Source organism: Chelonia mydas, chromosome 14 (assembly GCF_015237465.2).
Source record: "Chelonia mydas isolate rCheMyd1 chromosome 14, rCheMyd1.pri.v2, whole genome shotgun sequence".
NCBI classification, from domain to species: domain Eukaryota; kingdom Metazoa; phylum Chordata; order Testudines; family Cheloniidae; genus Chelonia; species Chelonia mydas.
In genome coordinates, this window is record NC_051254.2 from 30,243,031 (window position 1) to 30,263,173 (window position 20,143).

A 20,143-nucleotide genomic window follows, 5' to 3' on the forward strand; every position below is an offset into this window, starting at 1 on the left:
GCTCAGCTGAGTGCTAGTTCATCATTTAGCAGCAAAGCATTCCCTGGGAAATATCCCACCCTCCTATTCCACCACCTCAGCCAAGCTTCACAATCATTTATTGCTGTGTACAATATTAAACTGTTCATTTAAAATTGTTTAAAACTTATACTGTATATGTATATAATGTCTTTTGTCTGGTGAAAAAAATTTCCCTGAAACCTAACTCCCCCTATTTACATTAATTCTTATGGGGAAATTGGATTTGCTTAATATCATTTTGCATAAATTCACATTTTTCAGAAACATAACTACAATGTTAGGTGACGAGTTACTGTAATGCTGATAATTTGAGGTCCAGCAATTCCACTTTTTGCACCACCAGAACTCCCAACAAAGCCAATGAGAATATGTGAGATACAAGGAAGCAGAATTGGGCTCTAATGGCTAGATTTTTAAAGATGCCCCTCTTTCCTTTGATAGCGTATATGGAGTGGGAGGGGGTGCAGACTCAGATTTCATATCACAATCAGAGCTCTGAGACACTTCTCAAACTAACCCCCCCACTCTCCTCATACCAGAATCAAAGATCTCCCAAGGTGCTCCACCTAATTCATCCACCACTCAACACAGCTGTACCTAACACAGTGAATGCCGTTGGAGTGTATGCAGAAAATTCATAGTAAGTATTGCCAGCTCCAATGGAGCAGAGTCAACTTTGCATTAACTCTGTATTTCCTGGTTTTCAGAAGTCTGAGTTTTGATGAACTTAGAGACACATGGTGGGTAAGGTAATATCTTTTATTGGACCAACTTCTGTTGGTGAAAGAGTCAAATTTTCAAGCTACACAGAGCTCTTCTTCAGGTCTTTATGGCTCAAAAACTTGTCTTTATTACCAGTAGAACTTGGTCCAATAGAGATATTACCTCATTCACTTTGTCTGTCTAATACTCTGTGGCCAACATGGCTACAACAACATTGCAAACAACTTTTGATGCACTTGATGTTCTGGAAGGGTATGAGCTTCTTTGGGAAACCTTAACTCTCTGATAACAAAGGTGTGTTCCCCCCCCCCCCCCATTCAATTTATTGTAGTTCACAAAAAAGGAGGAAGAGTCTCTTTGAAATCATTAATAGATTCAGGTAACTTGGGCCACCTGAATGCTTGACTCTGCCTGTGCATGTGCTTCCAGGTCAGCATGACTGTGGGGTTGTTTCTTTAATCTATCTAATCGCCCCTCGTGACAGGATGTGAAATTACTGCAACTTTCCAGTTACCGTTTTACTTTCTCTTTCAAACTCTGCAAATGCTGCGAGAGGAGGAAAGCACATTTATTGGTCTGGAACACAAATACATTTATTTAAACAAGTGTAAGGAAAAGCAATGAGAAAACTCTGTAGCTATTTTATTACCAGAATTAGCTGTAAAATTTGATAAACTGGACTAGTGACTCAAAACGCAATTATCTCAACAAAACGAGTGACGTCTGACCACGTCCTGAAGATTGCTCCTTCTGAGAAGTTTTACAATCAGGTAGGTTAATTTTGCTTCAGAATGACTCTTTGTAACCAACTCCTAATATACACTGCTTGTTGCTTGGACAATTTGAAGATTAAATAATCCTCTGATAATTTGTTTCACTCTTTATTAACACTACAATACATGGTTTCAGAGTAACAGCCGTGTTAGTCTGTATTCACAAAAAGAAAAGGAGTACTTGTGGCACCTTAGAGACTAACCAATTTATTTAAGGGAAAAAAGGAAAATTATTTCCAGAATCAATCAAAATAGAAAATTGCATCCTTTTCTCCTGATTAAATCATGGGAATTAAACATGTGTCTAAGTTTGGTCCTGTGTTTGAGAGTGTTGCTGAATAGGGGATTTCATAACATAAGAAAAAAAGAGGCAAATTTATATATTGTGTGATCAGCTCCTTTTGTGTGAAAATCCATTGGAGGTGAGATTTCATAAAGAAATCCATAGAAGTAAAGCTAGTTGGGAAAAATGGAATTATTATTGTGAAAATGTATTTTAAAATTATTTCTGTTCTATTTGAAATATTTTATGGATTTTTCAATTTTTAATCAAATATTATTAAAACAAAATTTTGTTTTTAGTTTTTCTTTTTCTTCAGTTATCATTTCCCCCTCTGCGTATCTTTTTAGAAAGGTTAGGAGAACTGGTTAATAAAATCTTTTATTCCATTTAATTACAATGTCTCATTTTGAATCATTGTGAAATATTTTTTTCATTTAGCATAATTTCATTGAAATGATCAGAAAAATCATTTTGAATTTTTTCCTAAAAATCATGTGAAAAATAATTTTTGTTGAACTTTTTTTGTCCAGCTACAGTATTGTCAGCTCACATAATATTCTTGTGAGTCTGGGGATTTTATTTTGTCTCACAATATTTAGTAATTTTTCTGAAGCCTGGCATCTCTAGTTTTGAGATTGTGCAAATTTCAGATTTCATTTAAAGTAGAATTACATTTCTAGCCCTCGTGGTTCCAGAGAAAAGTTTAAGACTATGGCCTGAGTGCTCCCTCAGGGCTCAAAATGTACCAAATGAAAATTAAATTGAAAATTATGACAACATATGTTATGGCCTAAACTCGATCTCTAATCTACTAAAAGCATTTAAATTAAATATACATAAAATAATATTCAAGCAGTACACATGTCCTGGAGAAGTTTTAAAGAAAGGCAAACCACTGAACTGGTGGAAGTCACAGGCTAGGAACCTGGAATCAGAGTTTGTTGAAATGCTAAACTGGCTTTTGAAAGCAGTGTTCTCTTATGCAGGTGCAGAGAGAATATTTTCTTCTTTAGAGTTTATTCAACTAGTTTAGTTCAATGACTAGTTCACTGAAAGTTGAGAAACTGATTGAGAATTGAAAAAGCAGGAAAGCTGGTGACATTACAGCCCCGGAGGCTTTTGTGAAAACAATACCATTAGGACTCTGATCCTGCAGTCACCCCATGTGTTGGTGTGGAGAGTCACGGGGGCTTCAAATGGGCATTAGCTTCTGCCTGTGATGATGAGCTTGCAGGAGCTGGGGCTGTGTGTCTAAGGAGTGAAGTGAAATTCACATGCTAAAAACAGGTTTGAGAGTAGCAGCCGTGTTAGTGTGTATCCGTAAAAAGAAAAGGAGTTCTTGTGGCACCTTAGAGACTAACAGATTTATTAGAGCATAAGCTTTCGTGAGCTACATCAGATGAAATGAGCTGTAGCTCATGAAAGCTTATGCTCTAATAAAATTGTTAGTCTCTAAGGTCCCACAAGTACTCCTTTTCTTTTTACATGCTAAAAACTTGCTTAAACTGGAATCAGTGTTTTAAAAGTCTGATGCTCATTGACACTAAGGCTGCTTTGGAAATGACCATTGTTCCCAGAATGTCACAGGTCCTGAGCTGCCTCCCTGTTTCCATTCCTCATTTATTTTAAGAAATTCAATAATATTTTTAGAATATTTCTTTCAGGAGCAGGCAAGAAACCTATCCTGGCTCTGAACAAATTACAGCTCCCCCTGTCCCCCCTATCTCTGGGGGAATTTCATTTCCCCTACTTGACTAATTGTCCTTAATGCTATGTTTATGTCATGGAGGTCACAGAAGTCAAGGAATCCTCTGTAACCTTTTCTGCTTCAGCCCCTGGGGCCAAGGGACTAGAGCTGGCAGCCAGCAGGGCCCTGGCAGGGGTCCAGCGATGCACATGCATGACAGCCTTGCACACGGGGAGGGGCAGGGGGAACCCCCGCAGCTCCCAGCCACCATGGTGGCAGGAGAAACCGTGAAGCTGCGGCAGCAAAAGTCACAGACAGGTCACGGCTTCCATGAATCATAGAATCATAGAATATCAGGGTTGGAAGGGACCTCAGGAGGTCATCTAGTCCAACCCCCTGCTCAAAGCAGGACCAATCCCCAATCAAATCATCCCAGCCAAGGCTTTGTCAAGCCTGACCTTAAAAACTTCCAAGGAAGGAGATTCTACCACCTCCCTAGGTAACGCATTCCAGTGTTTCACCACCCTCTTAGTGAAAAAGTTTTTCCTAATATCCAACCTAAACCTCCCCCACTGCAACTTGAGACCATTACTCCTTGTCCTGTCCTCTTCTACCACTGAGAATAGTCTAGAACCATCCTCTCTGGAACCACCTCTCAGGTAGTTGAAAGCAGCTATCAAATCCCCCCTCACTCTTCTCTTCCGCAGACTAAACAATCCCAGTTCCCTCAGCCTCTCCTCATAAGTCATGTGTTCCAGACCCCTAATCATTTTTGTTGCCCTTCGCTGGACTCTCTCCAATTTATCCACGTCCTTCTTGTAGTGTGGGGCCCAAAACTGGACACAGTACTCCAGATGAGGCCTCACCAATGTCGAATAGAGGGGAACGATCACATCCCTCGATCTGCTCGCTATGCCCCTACTTATACATCCCAAAATGCCATTGGCCTTCTTGGCAACAAGGGCACACTGCTGACTCATATCCAGCTTCTCGTCCACTGTAACCCCTAGGTCCTTTTCCGCAGAACTGCTGCCTAGCCATTCGGTCCCTAGTCTGTAGCTGTGCATTGGGTTCTTCCGTCCTAAGTGCAGGACCCTGCACTTATCCTTATTGAACCGCATCAGGTTTCTTTTGGCCCAATCCTCCAATTTGTCTAGGTCCCTCTGTATCCTATCCCTGCCCTCCAGCGTATCTACCACTCCTCCCAGTTTAGTATCATCCGCAAATTTGCTGAGAGTGCAATCCACACCATCCTCCAGATCATTTATGAAGATATTAAACAAAACCGGCCCCAGGACCGACACCTGGGGCACTCCACTTGACACCGGCTGCCAACTAGACATGGAGCCATTGATCACTACCCGTTGAGCCCGACAATCTAGCCAACTTTCTACCCACCTTATAGTGCATTCATCCAGCCCATACTTCTTTAACTTGCTGACAAGAATACTGTGGGAGACCGTGTCAAAAGCTTTGCTAAAGTCAAGAAACAATACATCCACTGCTTTCCCTTCATCCACAGAATCAGTAATCTCATCATAGAAGGCTATTAGATTAGTCAGGCATGACCTACCCTTGGTGAATCCATGCTGACTGTTCCTGATCACTTTCCTCTCGTGTAAGTGCTTCAGGATTGATTCCTTGAGGACCTGCTCCATGATTTTTCCGGGGACTGAGGTGAGGCTGACTGGCCTGTAGTTCCCAGGATCCTCCTTCTTCCCTTTTTTAAAGATTGGCACTACATTAGCCTTTTTCCAGTCATCCGGGACTTCCCCCGTTCGCCACGAGTTTTCAAAGATAATGGCCAATGGCTCTGCAATCACATCCGCCAATTCCTTTAGCACTCTCGGATGCAACTCGTCCGGCCCCATAGACTTGTGCACGTCCAGCTTTTCTAAATAGTCCCTAACCACCTCTTTCTCCACAGAGGGCTGGCCATCTACTCCCCATGTGGTGATGCCCAGCGCAGCAGTCTGGGAGCTGTCCTTGTTAGTGAAGACAGAGGCAAAAAAAGCATTGAGTACATTAGCTTTTTCCACATCCTCTGTCACTAGGTTGCCTCCCTCATTCAGTAAGGGGCCCACACTTTCCTTGGCTTTCTTCTTGTTGCCAACTTACCTGAAGAAACCCTTCTTGTTACTCTTGACATCTCTTGCTAGCTGCAGCTCCAGGTGCGATTTGGCCCTCCTGATTTCATTCCTACATGCCCGAGCAATATTTTTATACTCTTCCCTGGTCATATGTCCAACCTTCCACTTCTTGTAAGCTTCTTTTTTATGTTTAAGATCCGCTAGGATTTCACCGTTAAGCCAAGCTGGTCGCCTGCCATATTTACTATTCTTTCGACTCATCTGGATGGTTTTTAGTGAATTTTAGTTTATTACACATCTTAGCCTTAATTATTCTACCTCCTTTTTGTTAAGTCATCTTTGTGGCTGTTACATATAACTGTACTAACCCCACCGTGAATTTACATTGAATGAGAATTAGTACTCTCTCCCCGTTTCATGCATTGTAGGCATAGGCGCCGACTCCATCGGTGCTCCGGGGCTGGAGCACCCACAGGGAAAAATTAGTGGGTGCTCTGCACCCACTGGCAGCCAAGCTCCCCTCACCCCCCATCCCACTTCAACTCCTTCCCCCCCACAAACAAGCCATGTCTCCACTCCTCTGCCTACCTCCCCGTGCTGTTTGGCGGCACTTAGGACTTTCCAGGAGGGAGCAGGGAGGAGCGGGGACACGGTGGGCTCAGGGGAGGAGGCAGAGAAGAGAGAGAAGAGGGGGGGCAGGGGTTGGGACTTCGGGGAAGGGGGTGGAATGGGGTGGGGATTTTGGGAAAGGGATGGGATGGGGGTGGGGTGAGGGCTGTGCAGAGGCAGGGCCAAGGGCGGGGGTGGGGTCGACCACCCACCGGGAACAGTGAAAGTCGGCACCTATGATTGTAGGTTCAAATTATTATAGATTTATTGGCTCATGAGCTCCTACAAGAGTTGCTGCAGAACAAGCCTGGTCAAATGTAGTTAGAAAGTTCTGCTTCCATCCTTCCTTCCATGTAGAAGCGGTTCTATGGTGTAATCCTGTATTTAAAATCAATGGCAAAACTTTGATGTGGAGGGATTGGATGGAGAGAGGAATTATGACTGTCTTGGCTAATTGACAGTAATCAGTTTAAACCATTTGTAGACCTACAGTAACAATTTGCCTTGCCCTGCTCTGGAACATTTAAATAACAGTTAAAACATTGGTTTACCAATGTATTTGGACTGGATGTATTGGGAGCTCCAGAACCTCCAGAACTTTTATTATTTTGTAGGAAACTTCCTGGATTTATTCAGCCAGCAATATCCTTTTACTGTTTTCTGGCCTAAAAAGCTCAGTCAAAGACTGATAACTCAAGAGCTGCTTGGAATAGAGATTTGGATACACAGATATCTCTGACCCAATGGAATACAATTGTATCTAATGTTAAAAAAAGCAACTGCAGACCACCTTTCAAATAAAGTGGTCCCCACATAGGCTAATGGTAAAGGGCTTCCTAAATGTTGATCACTATTAGAAATTTAACTGTCTTGGTGCTACAATAGCTCATATGCTTTGGGAAATTCTTGTACGGGGTGGGTAAAAGGGCCAAATTGATATTGGATGCTAAGTTGGAGCCCTCCCTCTTATGTTTTATTCTTGGACATAACCTCCATGTATCAGGAATATTTGGTAAGAAGGGGGTGTGGTTCCAGTGTGCAACTTGGGTTGCTGGAAAATTAGTCCTGCAAAAATGGACAACTCAGTCCGCACCAAACATTTATGCCCGGGTCAGTGATATGGCTGAGCTCACACCTAATGAATGACCGGCATTCTGTACAAAGGGAAGGCCTGAAAAATTCAAAGTTTTCATTTGGGCTCACTTTTTAGAGGTCTATATTAATGTAGACCCTTAACGTAGGTAAGTTGCTTCTCCTCCCCTCCCTTTAGTCTAACCCTCTTTACTTACTTTGTGTGTTATGATAAATCTGGTATTTTGATATATTTGCACTATTTGGAAAGAAAGAAAGAAAGAAAGAAAGAGAAAGAAAGAAAGAAAGACCGGAAAACATAAACTGATCAATGCCAATGCAATTTTGCAAGCACCAAGTGTTCAAAAATCATGAGATTAACTAAAGGAAACATGAGATTTATTTTCTAAAAAAATACATTTTGGACTTTTTGGTTTTCTGAGCACTGAGATTTTCTTCTAGTCGTGTTCTCAAGTTTTTCTACTCCACCACAAGAGCAAGAAACTGACTGTTGTTAGAATGAGAGCTGAGATTCTCCTCTCACCATAGGATTGCAAGAGCTGGGGCATTAAGAGAAATGCCAGCTATTGAAAGAGTCAGGGTGAAATCAGGAAAGTTGGAGACAACCCAGTGTGATTTGTTAGTGCTTTGATGTGGGAAGGAAATGGCTCCACTTCTAGCTACTGCAGGTGCTTCTCTGGCTCTCATCCCTGCACTATCTGAGCACCTCCCAAGCTTTGATACGTTCAGTCTCACAACACCTCTGGAAGGTGGGGAAGGGTTTTTATTCCTACTTTAGAAGAGGAAAAGTCAGGCACAGGCAGAAGAAGTGACTTGTCTGAGTTCACACAGAGCAGGAATTAAGCCTGGGTCTCTCAGGTTAACCAACACCTGAACTACTGGACTATCATTTTCTCTGCAGCAGGAGCCACGTAAAAGAGGATGCATGAACAGATGCACATGCACACACACACACTAAGTCAGTAAAGTCTTTCTAATATCATATCACTGACCCTAGCCCTGCTCACTAGGCCAGTCCTGTGCAGAGTCAGGAGATAATGGTGGACAGGAATTGAGTATATGTCATAGGGGTGAAAATGTGTCATTTTTCAGGCCTGCTCTAAAAGGTTCAGGCTGCCTCTGAATGCATGCTTTCTGTGCTCAGCTTTTTAACCCAGCTGCCCACCGCCCCTCCTTTCTCCAGGTCTGTTTGCATTTCTTAGATAAGCTTCTCCACCTGCATTTCTTAGATGAGCTTCTTCCCCTGCAGGAATTCACTTGCTGCCTGTTGGCTGCTGGCACTTCCCTTCCATCTCACTGATCAGCTTGTTAAGATGGGAAATTTCTTTGGAAAATTTGGTGGCATTTTCACCTCATTTCTTCACAGTCTCCCTTTCCAGTTTCCCCAGTCCAGCCAGCAGAAATTAGAATAATAGAATCATAGAAATCCTAGAACTGGAAGGGACCTTGAGAGGTCATCTAGTCCAGTCCCCTGCATTCAAGGCAGGACTAAGTATTATCTAGACCATCCCTGACAGATGTTTGTCCAACCTGCTCTTAAAAATCCCCAATGATGGAGATTCCACCAGCTCCCTAGGCAATTTATTCCAGTGCTTAACCACTGTCATAAATATAAAGGGAGGGTAACCACCTGTCTGTATACAGTGCTATAAAATCCCTCCTGGCCAGAGGCAAAATTCTTTCACCTGTAAAGGGTTGAGAAGCTAAGGTACCCTCGCTGGCACCTGACCCAAAATGACCACTGAGGGGACAAGATACTTTCAAATCTGGAGGGGGGGACAAAGGGATTGGTCTCTCTGTGTGATGCTTTTGCTGGGAACAGACCAGGAATGCAAGCCTTACAACTCCTGTAAAGTTAGTAAGTAATCTAGCTAGAAAATGCATTAGATTTTCTATTGTTTAATGGCCTGTAAAATAAGCTGTGCTGGAGGGAATGTGTATTCCTGGTTTTGTGTCTTTTTGTAACTTAAGGTTTTGCCTAGAGGGATTCTCTCTGTTTTGAATCTGATAGCCCTGTAAGGTATTTACCATCCTGATTTTACACAGGTGATTCTTTTACCTTTTCTTTAATTAAAATTCTTCTTTTAAGAACCTGATTGATTTTTCATTGTTCTTAAGATCCAAGGGTTTGGGTCTGTGTTCACCTGTACCAATTGGTGAGGATTCTTATCAAGCCTTTTCCAGGAAACAGGGTGTAGGGCTTGCGGGGCGGTGCGGGGGGGGATATTCTGGGGGAAGACGACTCCAAGTGGTCTCTTTCCCTGTTCTTTGTTTAAAACGCTTGGTGGTGGCAGCATACTGTTCAAGGACAAGGCAAACCTTGTACCTTGGGGAAGTTTTTAACCTAAGCTGGTAAGAATAAGCTTAGGGGGTCTTTCATGCAGGTCTCCACATCTGTACCCTAGAGTTCAGAGTGGGGGAGGAACCTTGACAACCACTCTGACAGTTAGGAAGTTTTTCCTAATGTCTAACCTAAACCGCCCTTGCTGCAATTTAAGCCCATTGCTTCTTGTCCTATCCTCAGAGGTTAAGGAGAACAATTTTTCTCCCTCCTCCTCGTAACAACCTTATATCTGGAAGGCTGTTATCATGCCCCCCCTCAGTCTTCTCTTCTCCAGACTAAACAAACCCAGTTTTTTTCAATCCTCCCTCATAGGTCATGTTTTTTAGACCTTTAATCATTTTTGTTGCTCTTCTCTGGACTTTCTCCAATTTGTCCACATCTTTCCTGAAATGTGGCGCTCAAAACTGGACACAATACTCCAGCTGAGGCCTAATCAGCACAGAGTAGAGCGGAAGAATTACTTCTCATGTCTGCACATCTACCAATGTGATAGCAATTCCCCTCTGCCATGTACATTGGCCAAACTGGACAGTCTCTATGTAAAAGAATAAATGGACACAAATCAGACGTCAAGAATTATAACATTCAAAAACCAGTCGGAGAACACTTCAATCTCTTTGGTCACTCGATTACAGATCTAAAAGTGGCAATTCTTCAACAAAAAAAACTTCAAAAACAGACTCCAACGAGAGACTGCTGAATTGGAATTAATTTGCAAACTGGATACAATTAACTTAGGCTTGAATAAAGACTGGGAGTGGATGGGTCATTACACAAAGTAAAACCATTTCCCCATGTTTATTCCCCCCCACCCCCACCCCCGTTCCTCAGACGTTCTTGTCAACTGCTGGAAATGGCCCACCTTGATTATCACTACAAAACGTTCCCCCCCCCCGCTCTCCTGTTGGTAATAGCTCACCTTACCTGATCACTCTCGTTACAGAGTGTATGGTATTACCCATTGTTTCATGTTCTCTGTGTATATATCTCCCCACTATATTTTCCACTGAATGCATCCGATGAAGTAAGCTGTAGCTCACGAAAGCTTATGCTCAAATAAATTTGTTAGTCTCTAAGGTGCCACAAGTCCTCCTTTTCTTTTTTCGCATGTCTTGCTTACAACATTCCTGCTAATACATCCCAGAATGATGTTTGCTTTTTTTGCCACAACGTTACAATGTTGACTCATGTTTAGCTTGCAATCCACTATGACCCCCAGATCCCTTTCCGCAGTACTCCTTCCTAGGCAGTCATTTCCCATTTTGTATGCGTGCAATTGATTGTTCCTTCCTAAGTGTAGTATTTTGCATTTGTCCTTATTGAATTTCATCTGATTTACTTCAGACCTTTCTCCAGTTTGTCCAAATCATTTTGAATTTTAATCCTATCCTCCAAAGCACTTGCAACCCTTCTTCTTCCTCTGAAACTGATCCAGTCATTCATGTTGAAAAACAATCTCATGCCTGTCAGCTTCTGTCTTTTCATCTTTGGACCTCAAGTATTTTACAATGGACATAAATTTACTATCCCCATTTTACAGATAGAAAAACTGAGGCACAGAGAGGTGAAAACCCAGATCACTAAGGGACTTAGGTGCCTAAAGCCCAGATTTAGGTGCCTAACTCCCAGAATTAGGTGCCGGTGAAATCCAGACAACCCCTGCTTAGCTGCCACCTACCCCTCTAGGCAGATGAAACTCACTCAGTGCCAACATGGCATCTAAGTTTCTGCTTCTGGGCATGAGCACTGCTGCCTCACTCTAGGCATCCAGACACCTAACTCATGTCTAAGCACCAATGGGATCCTTAAACCAGAAGACAGGCAGTGGGACACCTGTGGGGCCTGATCCACTGTATGTGTTCTGAGCATACTGGAATGGGACTCATGCAAAATCCAGAGGCAGATTCTTTATAACTTTTAGACGAGTGGGAGATTTAGGTTCAATTCCACTCTTCTTGGTGGGGAGAAAGGGTCTCCTACTGAGTGCAAGTGACTCCTTAGGTCAGGGGTGGGCAAACTTTTTGGCCCAAGGGCCACATCAGGGTTGCGAAACTGTACAGAGGGCCTCCCCAAACAGCCTGGGCCCTGCCCCTTATCTGCCCCCTCCCACTTCCCGCCCCCTGACTGCCCCCCTCAGAATCCCCCTCAGAATCCCCGACCCATCCAACCCCCCCTGCTCCTTGTCCCCTGACCGCCCCCCGGGACCCCCTGCCCCTATCCAACCCCCCCCCCCCCCCCCGCTCCCTGCCCAGAGCGGCAGGACTGGCAGCTGTGCCGCCACCGTGGCCAGAGTGCCTGCGGGGGAGGGGGGGCAGCAGGGGAGGGGTCGGGGGCTAGCCTCCCTGGCCGGGAGCTGAAGGGCCGGGCAGGATGGTCCTGTGGGCCGGATGTGGCCCGCGGGTCATAGTTTGTCCACATCTGCCTTAGATGAAAGCCCCAAGCACTGAGCTATAGAATGTTCTGATGAGAGGTTCCCTTAGTCTCTCCTGGTGAAGCTGTTCCACTGTGAATAAATAATCAAAAGTCACTGAGCCACAGCAAGAAAGTGAAGAAAGCAACAATGACTCTGTACCCTGGTGGTCGGGGCTCTGGCAGATAGAAGATGCAGGGTGCAGAACTCTGCTCCAGTGACTATAGGTCTCAGAGTGGCAGCTGCGTTAGTCTGTATCAGCAAAAAGAACAAGGAGTCCTTGTGGCACCTTAGAGACTAACAAATTTATTTGGGCATAAACTTCCGTGGGCTAAAACCCACTTCATGGGATCCATGCAGTGGAAAATACAGTAGGAAGATATATCTATACACAGAGAACATGAAACAAGGGATGTTGCGATGAAGTGGGTTTTAGCCCACGGAAGCTTATGCTGAAATAAATTTGTTAGTCTCTAAGGTGCCACAAGGACTCCTCATTCTTTTTATTTGATTATAGTTCTTTTCCTGCAGAAGTGAGCATTCATTGCTCCCCATATGAATTCATCACTTGACCTTCCCTGGGAACACGCCCTGGGCTCAGGGGATGGACAATCCAGGAACTCAGTCAGCATTGAAGCTATAGGATCATAAAGAATAAACTCGCACTATAGGATGGTGTGGGTGTAAAATCTGTCACTGAATGAGGCCTCCCTTAGAAGCTGACTGCATCATTCCAGACAGAGAAGGGCAGCCTTGTCTAGACATGGGGCTCAACCCTGCCTTTGGGAACTCTGGGGGAAGGGTGGGAGTGCTGAGATGGAGTGCCCCAAGAGTCGGTCCTTGGGCCGGTTTTGTTCAGTATCTTCATTAATGATCTGGAGGATGGTGTGGATTGCACCCTCAGCAAGTTTGCAGACAACACTAAACTGGGAGGAGTGGTAGATACACTGGAGGGTAGGGATAGGATACAGAGGAACCTAGGCAAATTAGAGGATTGGACCGCTTGCAGAGACAATAAAGTCGTTGTTTCAAAATTATGCATTCTTTATTAATTCATCACACAAATAGGGGGATAACTGCCAAGGTAGCCCAGGAGGGGTGGGGGAGAAGGGAAGGACAAGGCCACACTGCACTTCAAAACTTATTGAATGCCAGCCTTCTGTTGCTTGGGCAGTCCTCTGGGGTGGAGTGGTTGGGTGCCCGGAGCCACCTCCTGTGTTCTTGGGCGTCTGGGTGAGGAGGCTATGGAACTTGGGGAGGAGGGGGGGGCAGTTACACAGGGGCTGCAGCGGCCATCTGTGCTCCTGCTGCCTTTCCTGCAGCTCCAGCAGACACCGGAGCATATCAGTTTGATCCCCCAGTAGCCTCTGCATTGCATCCTGCCTTCTCTCATCACGCTGCCACCACCTCTCATTTTGCTCATCCCTCCTGTCCTCGCATTCATTTTCTGGTTTCCTGGACTCTGCCATTGTTTGCCTCCATGCATTCTGCCGAGCTCTTTCCGTGCGGGAGGACTGCATGAGCTCAGAGAACATTTCATCGTGAGTGCGTTTTTTTCGCCTTCTTATCTGCGCTAGCCTCTGGGATGGAGATGATAGGGGGAGCATTGAAACATTTGCAGCTGTGGGAGGAAAAAAAGGTAGGGTAGTACTTAAAAAGACACATTTTAGAGAACAATGGGTAGACTCTTTCACGGTGAACCAAGCTGTTAACATTACATAGCACATGTGCTTTCAGGACAAGGTCTCATTTTGTCTCTTATATTGAGGGTCTGCCAGTTTGGTGTGAGAGATCACACACGCAGGGCCGGGCAACAGAATTCGGCTTGCAGGCGGCCATGGTAAGCCACAGTCTTTCAGCTTCTTCAACCTTCATAACATGTGGAATGGTTTCACACAGCAGCTCCCTCCTTTCCCATACCAAGCACCCGTTGGTTTGGCCATTTAAAAGGAGGGGCTGCGGTTTTCGGGTTGACATGCAGCACAAACCCAACTAAACCCCCGCCTCCCAATTCTCTGGGATGATTGCTTCACCCCTCCTTCCACCGTGTGACTAGTATCAGGGAAGATCCCTGCCAGCCAAACGCGAACAGCTCAGCGTGAACGGGTCCCCCCCACCACGTGGCTAAAAGCGGGGATGATTTCTTTTCAGCACAGGCAAACAGCCCAGCAGGAACAGCCACCTCTGAATGTCCCCTTAATAATGTCCCTGGAGGATTTCCGCTCCATCCCCAGACACGTTAACAGACTTTTCTAGTAGCTGTACTGGCGGCAAATGCATCCCAAGTCTTCAAGGCAAATTAATCATTAGACATGCTTGCTTTTAAACCATGTATTATATTTACAAAGGTACACTCACCAGAGGTGCCTTCTCCGGCTTCATAGTCCGGGAGCCCACCTTGGGAGGGTTGGCTGCAGGGTGATAAACAATTCCTGGCTGTCGGGGAGAAGGGATTCTCCACTTGCCTGCTGTGCGCTATCCTCCTCCTCATCATCATCTTCCTCATCCCCAAAATCCTCATCCCTTTTGCGTGAGACTCCCCTCTTGCATGTGTCCCCGGACAGGGGTGGGGTAGTGGTAGGGGCACCCCCTAGAATTGCATGCAGCTCATCATAGAAGCGGCATGTCTGGGGCTCTGACCCGGAGTGGCCGTTTGCCTCTTTGGTAGGCTTGCCTGAGCTCCTTAATTTTCATGCAGTACTGCTGTGTGTCCCTGTTGTAGCCTCTGTCCATCATGCCCTTGGAGATTTTTTCAAATATTTTGGCATTTCATCTTTTGGAACGGAGTTCTGATAGCACGGATTCGTCTCCCCATACAGGGATCAGATCCAGTACCTCCCATTTGGTCCATGCTGGAGCTCTTTTGCGATTCTGGGACTGCATGGTCACCTCTGCTGATGAGCTCGCCACGCTGGCCAAACAGGAAATGAAATTCAAAAGTTCCCGGGGCTTTTCCTGTGTACCTGGCCAGAGCATCCGAGTTGAGAGTGCTGTCCAGAGCGGTCACAATGGAGCACTGTGGGATAGCTCCCGGAGGCCAATACCGTCAAATTGCATCCACACTACCCCAAATTCGACTTGGCAATGTCTATATCAGCGCTAATCCCCTCATCAGGGAGGAGTACAGAAATCGATTTTAAGAGCCCTTTAAGTCGACAAAAATGGCTTTGTCAAGTGGAAGGGTGCAGGATTAAATCGATCTAAATTCAACCTAAACTCGTAGTGTAGACCAGGGCTCAGCGGCAGTTCTGCAGAAAAAGACCTAGGTGGACGAGAAGCTGGATATGAGTCAACAGTGTGACCTTGTTGCCAAGAAGGCTAACAGCATTTTGGGATGTATAAGTAGGAGCATTGCCAGCAGATTGAGGGACATGATCATTCCCCCTCAATTTGGCATTGCTGAGGCTTCATCTGGAGTAGTGTGTCCAGTTTTGGGCCCCACACTACAAGAAGGATGTGGAAAAATTGGAAATTGGAAAGAGTCCAGCGGAGGGTAACAAAAATGATTAGGGGGCTGGAGCACATGATTGGGGGGGAGGGATAGCTCAGTGGTTTGAGCATTGGCCTGCTAAACCCAGGGTTGTGAGTTCAATCCTTGAAGGGGCCATTTAGGGATCTGGGGCAAAAATTGGGGGTTGGTCCTGCTTTGAGCAGGGGGTTGGACTAGATGACCTCCTGAGGTCCCTTCCAACCCTGATATTCTATGATTCTATGATTTATGAGGAGAGGCTGAGAGAACTGGGATTATTTAGTCTGCAGAAAAGAAGAGTGAGGGGGAGGATTTGATAGCAGCCTGCTGCTTTCAGCTACCTGAAGGGGGGTTCCAAAGAGGATGGAGGTAGGCTGTTCTCAGTGGTGGCAGATGACAGAACAAGGAGTAATGGTCTCAAGTTGCAGTGGGGGAGGTCTAGGTTGGATATTAGGAAAAACTATTTCACTAGGAGGGTTGTGAAGCACTGGAATGGGTTACCTAGGGAGGTAGTGGAATCTCCATCCTTAGAGGTTTTTAAGGCCTGGCTTAACAAAGCCCTGGCTAGAATGATTTAGTTGGGGATTGGTCCTGCTTTGAGCAGGGGGTTGGACTAGATGACCTCCTGAGTGTTAGGGGGCTTATTCCTTCACCCGCTTACTTCCTTGGTCCTTCTCGCATGAACAGAGAGCAACAATACCCGAAGTCCAAAGGTGAAAACAATTCAATATTTATTGGGATGAACTTCCAGCAAGCATGATTCCAGTTTCCTTCCTTAGTGTCCCCCTTCCCAGCTCTGACACCGCAGAGCCTTACACGTGTGTCCCTGTTCCCATTCCTGCCCTTAGCCAAACATGATTCCAATTTCCCCACCCCCATTCCCTGTTCCCATTTCCCCCTTTAGCAAAACATGATTCCAATTTCCCCACCCCCATTCCCTGTTCCCATTTCCACCCCACACACCCACTTCCTGATTGACTGCAGACTATATAGTAAAACTTGAGTTCTGCTTAGCTATACCTTAACCAATCATTTTCCTGAAATTTAACTAACCAATCCTAACATATTGTAACATGATTATGTAACCAATTATATCCCACCACCTTAATTAGTTTACACCCAGCAAAATTAATTATGCAGCAGACAGAAAAAATCACAGAACCAGACAGAGATTATACAAACAATGGGGAAATGGGGACTATAGTGATAGAACAAATACAGAAATGAGGATTTCACATCCCAGCTATTGATAAGTGAGTTCTCGCCAGACAGGATGCTATCAAACTAAGTTTCCTTTTACATCTTCTAGGCACTTCCCTTTCTCTGGAGGTGATAGGCATTATCAGGACAGGATTGTATTCCTAACAGCACAATAGCACCCTATTTCAATGTGACTAGGTTGGAAAGTGAGGAGGTGACCGGTCGCTTCCCAACTTATGGCTGCCTCTGCTGCTTAGGCAAAGGCCTTAGCCTAAGAACAGGGCCTCAGACGGTCACAGTAAGAGAAGACCCTTACACCGGCAGACAGTGATTTTGATTCTTTCTTTTATACCTTTATAACTAGCCAAGTGATAAGAATATACCTAAATTCTTAGAGTATAGGCCTTTACAGACAGGCCTGAATATCTATATCCTAACACTGAGGTCCCTTCCAACCCTTATATTCTATGATGGTCAGTTCTGGAAACATGTTCCATTTGTGACAACTTTTATCCCCCCTGCCCCTGTCTGGCATTGCATCCCTGCAGTTCTTAACCCAGGCTCCTACCCCTGACTTTGCCCCGTTGACTCTCTCCTTCCCCTGCTTCCACCTGTCTGACCCATTTCTGGAAACAGTTTGGCCCCTGAACACATTCTGTCATCTCTCCCCTCCCATTTGGGCTCCCTCTGTCTACCCTTCCCCCCACCCCCTTTGTAGCAGAGTCTGAGGGTGACTGAAGGCAGTGGCTGCCGCAGATGTCACAGAGCAGGTCCAGATGCTGAAGCAGGCTCAGGAACTGCAAAGCAGCCAGCAGAGAGGGAAAGGGAGTGGTTGGTAACCCTGCTTCTTGGTAGTTGCCCTGCAGTAAGTCACTCTCCCCAGTGGATAAACCTCAGAAATCCTGAGATAGGTCTGCCAAAACTCCCCAGCGTGGAAGTGAGGGTTAATGCTGCAGCACAAGGAGACTCTGGAATGCAAAACGCTGCAGAAGTAAAGTCACCCCAAAACTTAGCCTCAAAACCTGTTGTTCCACCCAGCGTTTCCCTACCCTTGATTGGTCCTCTGAGCTAGCGTGGGGCAATTAGTCAGAAAATCAATGAAACTCCTCTTTTGGCTAAGCCCAAACCAGATTTGAATGGAGGCTGACGATTTCAAATAGTACTCCTGAGGGAATTCTGCACCAAAATTTAAAAATTCTGTGCCAAAAAAATAAAAATTGTGCACACAATATTTTAAAATTCTGCAAAATTCTGCAAATTTTATTTTTCAAGATAACACAGTATAATCACCAAATACATTGAAATAAATTACCAAAATAATTGAAAATGGTGTGATTATATTGTTATTGTGTTACTGTGTCATTTTGAAAAATAAAATATGCCTAACTTCTCAGAATTTTAAAATATTTACTTTTTCGGTACAGAATTCCTCAAGAGTACCAGGGTTCTGTGTGGTGCAATCTGGGTGCGGGCAGCTGAGTGAGGGTGGGGGGCAGGTGTGTGTGAGAATCTGGATATACAGGGGCTTGGTGCGGGGTTCTGGGTGCAGGGGGACTGGGACTCTACAGGGGAGTCCAGGTGAAGGTGGTTAGGGCTCAGTGTGTGTGTGCGGGGGGGGAGGGGTTGGGGGAGTGGGACTTGGTGGGTCAGGCTGCCGCTGTTTGGGGCTCAGTGAGTTAGGGGTCTGGGGGGGGCTCCCTATGCATGGTATGAGGCTCCATGGTCAGGGTTTGCGGGGCTTGGTGGGGGGATTCTGGGTGCGAGGGGCTCCTGATGCAGGGTGTGAGGCTTGGGGGTGGGGGTTTGGGTTCAGGTTGCTTGATGAGGGCTTCTGGGTGTATAGGGCTCCCAATGCAGAGGGGCTCAGTGTGGGGTGCAGGTGGGAGAAGGGGTCAATGTATGGGGAGCTGCTCCCCCTGTCTGGCCCAACCCCCATGCATCTGGACCCCCCACACACAGCCCCCCCACTGATTTTCATCCCCTCACACCTGGAACCCCCCCACCGAGACCCCTTCACAGTGCAGAGCTTCCTGCGGGCAGGGGAAGTTCCTGGAGGTTGATCTGACCCAGCCCTGGCTGCTCTCTGCAGGGAAGGGAAGGGAATGGGGAGGGGAAGGCAGAACTCCATCTCTGTTCTCCTCCCCACCCCTGGCAGCCGGGGCATTCCCAGACTCCCTTTCCAGTTCCCGCCAGTGATTTGCCTCTCCCTGGCTGCTAAAGAGACACTGAGCTGCCGGGAGGGGTGAGTTAGCACTGGTGCAGCTTCTCTTTGCTTCTCCACAGAAACCATTTCCTGCTAAATTAAAGAGAATTGGGGAGAGGAGGCATTTTTCTGTGGGGGGGTGGGGGGGAGGCATTTTTCTGCTGCGCTGCAGTGGCACAGAATTCCCGCAGGAGTAAAACAGATTGTTGTCACGGTAAGCAGTGTTTCTTCCCACAAAAGGAGTTCTCTTTTTTCTTTTCCTGACACTAAGATCTTGTGATTTCTGAGTAATTCCCTCCCATTGTTATTTGGCCTCAGTCACTGCAATAGAGTGAGGGGGAGATTCAACTGCCCACTAGAAAGCACGGGACTTAAACCGGACACTCAACTGAAACAATTCATAGTTTTGCGGCACCTTAAAGACTAACAGATTTATCTGGGCATAAGTTTTCATGGGTAAAAAAACCACGTCTGCATCTGAACTCCTTGTTGTTTTTGTGGATACAGACCAACACGGCTACCCCCTGATACTTGAATTCATAGTTTAGAATCTTCTTCGTTAATTGTATCTTTAAGGCAGGGGGAGATGGGAACCTACAAGGATGAAGTGAGCTGTAGGTCACGAAAGCTTATGCTCAAATAAATTTGTTAGTCTCTAAGGTGCCACAAGTCCTCCTTTTCTTTTTACAAGGATCCTGGAACTGCTGAGACGTTTCTTACAGACACTTGAGACAGGGGTAGGTGTTTGTTTGTTTTCTCCTTTGATTTGTGTTTCAGTTGTGAGTGTTCCCTGGGTAGGCTGTTAGGGTGGGCAGCCTGTTGCAGTGGCCTGAGGCACATGGCCAAGGAGCTGGGATCTCCGGAGTACTTGTTCCTGCTCTGGGTGACGTCCAGCATCACATGGGAACCAGCACTAAGTCTTCCACAAAACTCAGGCTCCGATGTGGGGAAGCAGTTCTGCAGCAGGGAATTTGCTTCCCAGTCCCAAGCATTGTGGAACAGGTTTCTAGTAGTGCCAAGCCGTGCAGAAGAGCTGCAGCCACTACAGTAGCCCAAAGTCTGGTGAGGTTCAACAAGGACAACAGCAGAGTCCTGCACTTAGGACGGAAGAATCCCATGCACCGCTACAGACTAGGGACCGAATGGCTAGGCAGCAGTTCTGCAGAAAAGGACCTAGGGGTTACAGTGGACGAGAAGCTGGATATGAGTCAACAGTGTGCCCTTGTTGCCAAGAAGGCC

At 45.8% G+C, this 20,143-nt stretch overlaps 2 protein-coding genes across 2 annotated transcripts in view; both read left to right on the forward strand.

Annotated features, from left to right (window-relative positions):
* The window catches only part of LOC119567445 (maestro heat-like repeat-containing protein family member 1), an 850,842-nt gene that overhangs the window by 726,382 nt on the left and 104,317 nt on the right, over window positions 1-20,143 (forward strand). The gene's annotated exons all lie outside the window — the stretch shown is intronic.
* Window positions 1,247-20,143, forward strand: part of LOC114020177 (butyrophilin subfamily 1 member A1-like) — a 53,945-nt gene continuing 35,048 nt past the window's right edge. The window contains 1 exon segment of the mRNA XM_037913574.2: window positions 1,247-1,514. The gene's annotated coding sequence lies outside the window, so the exon portion shown is untranslated.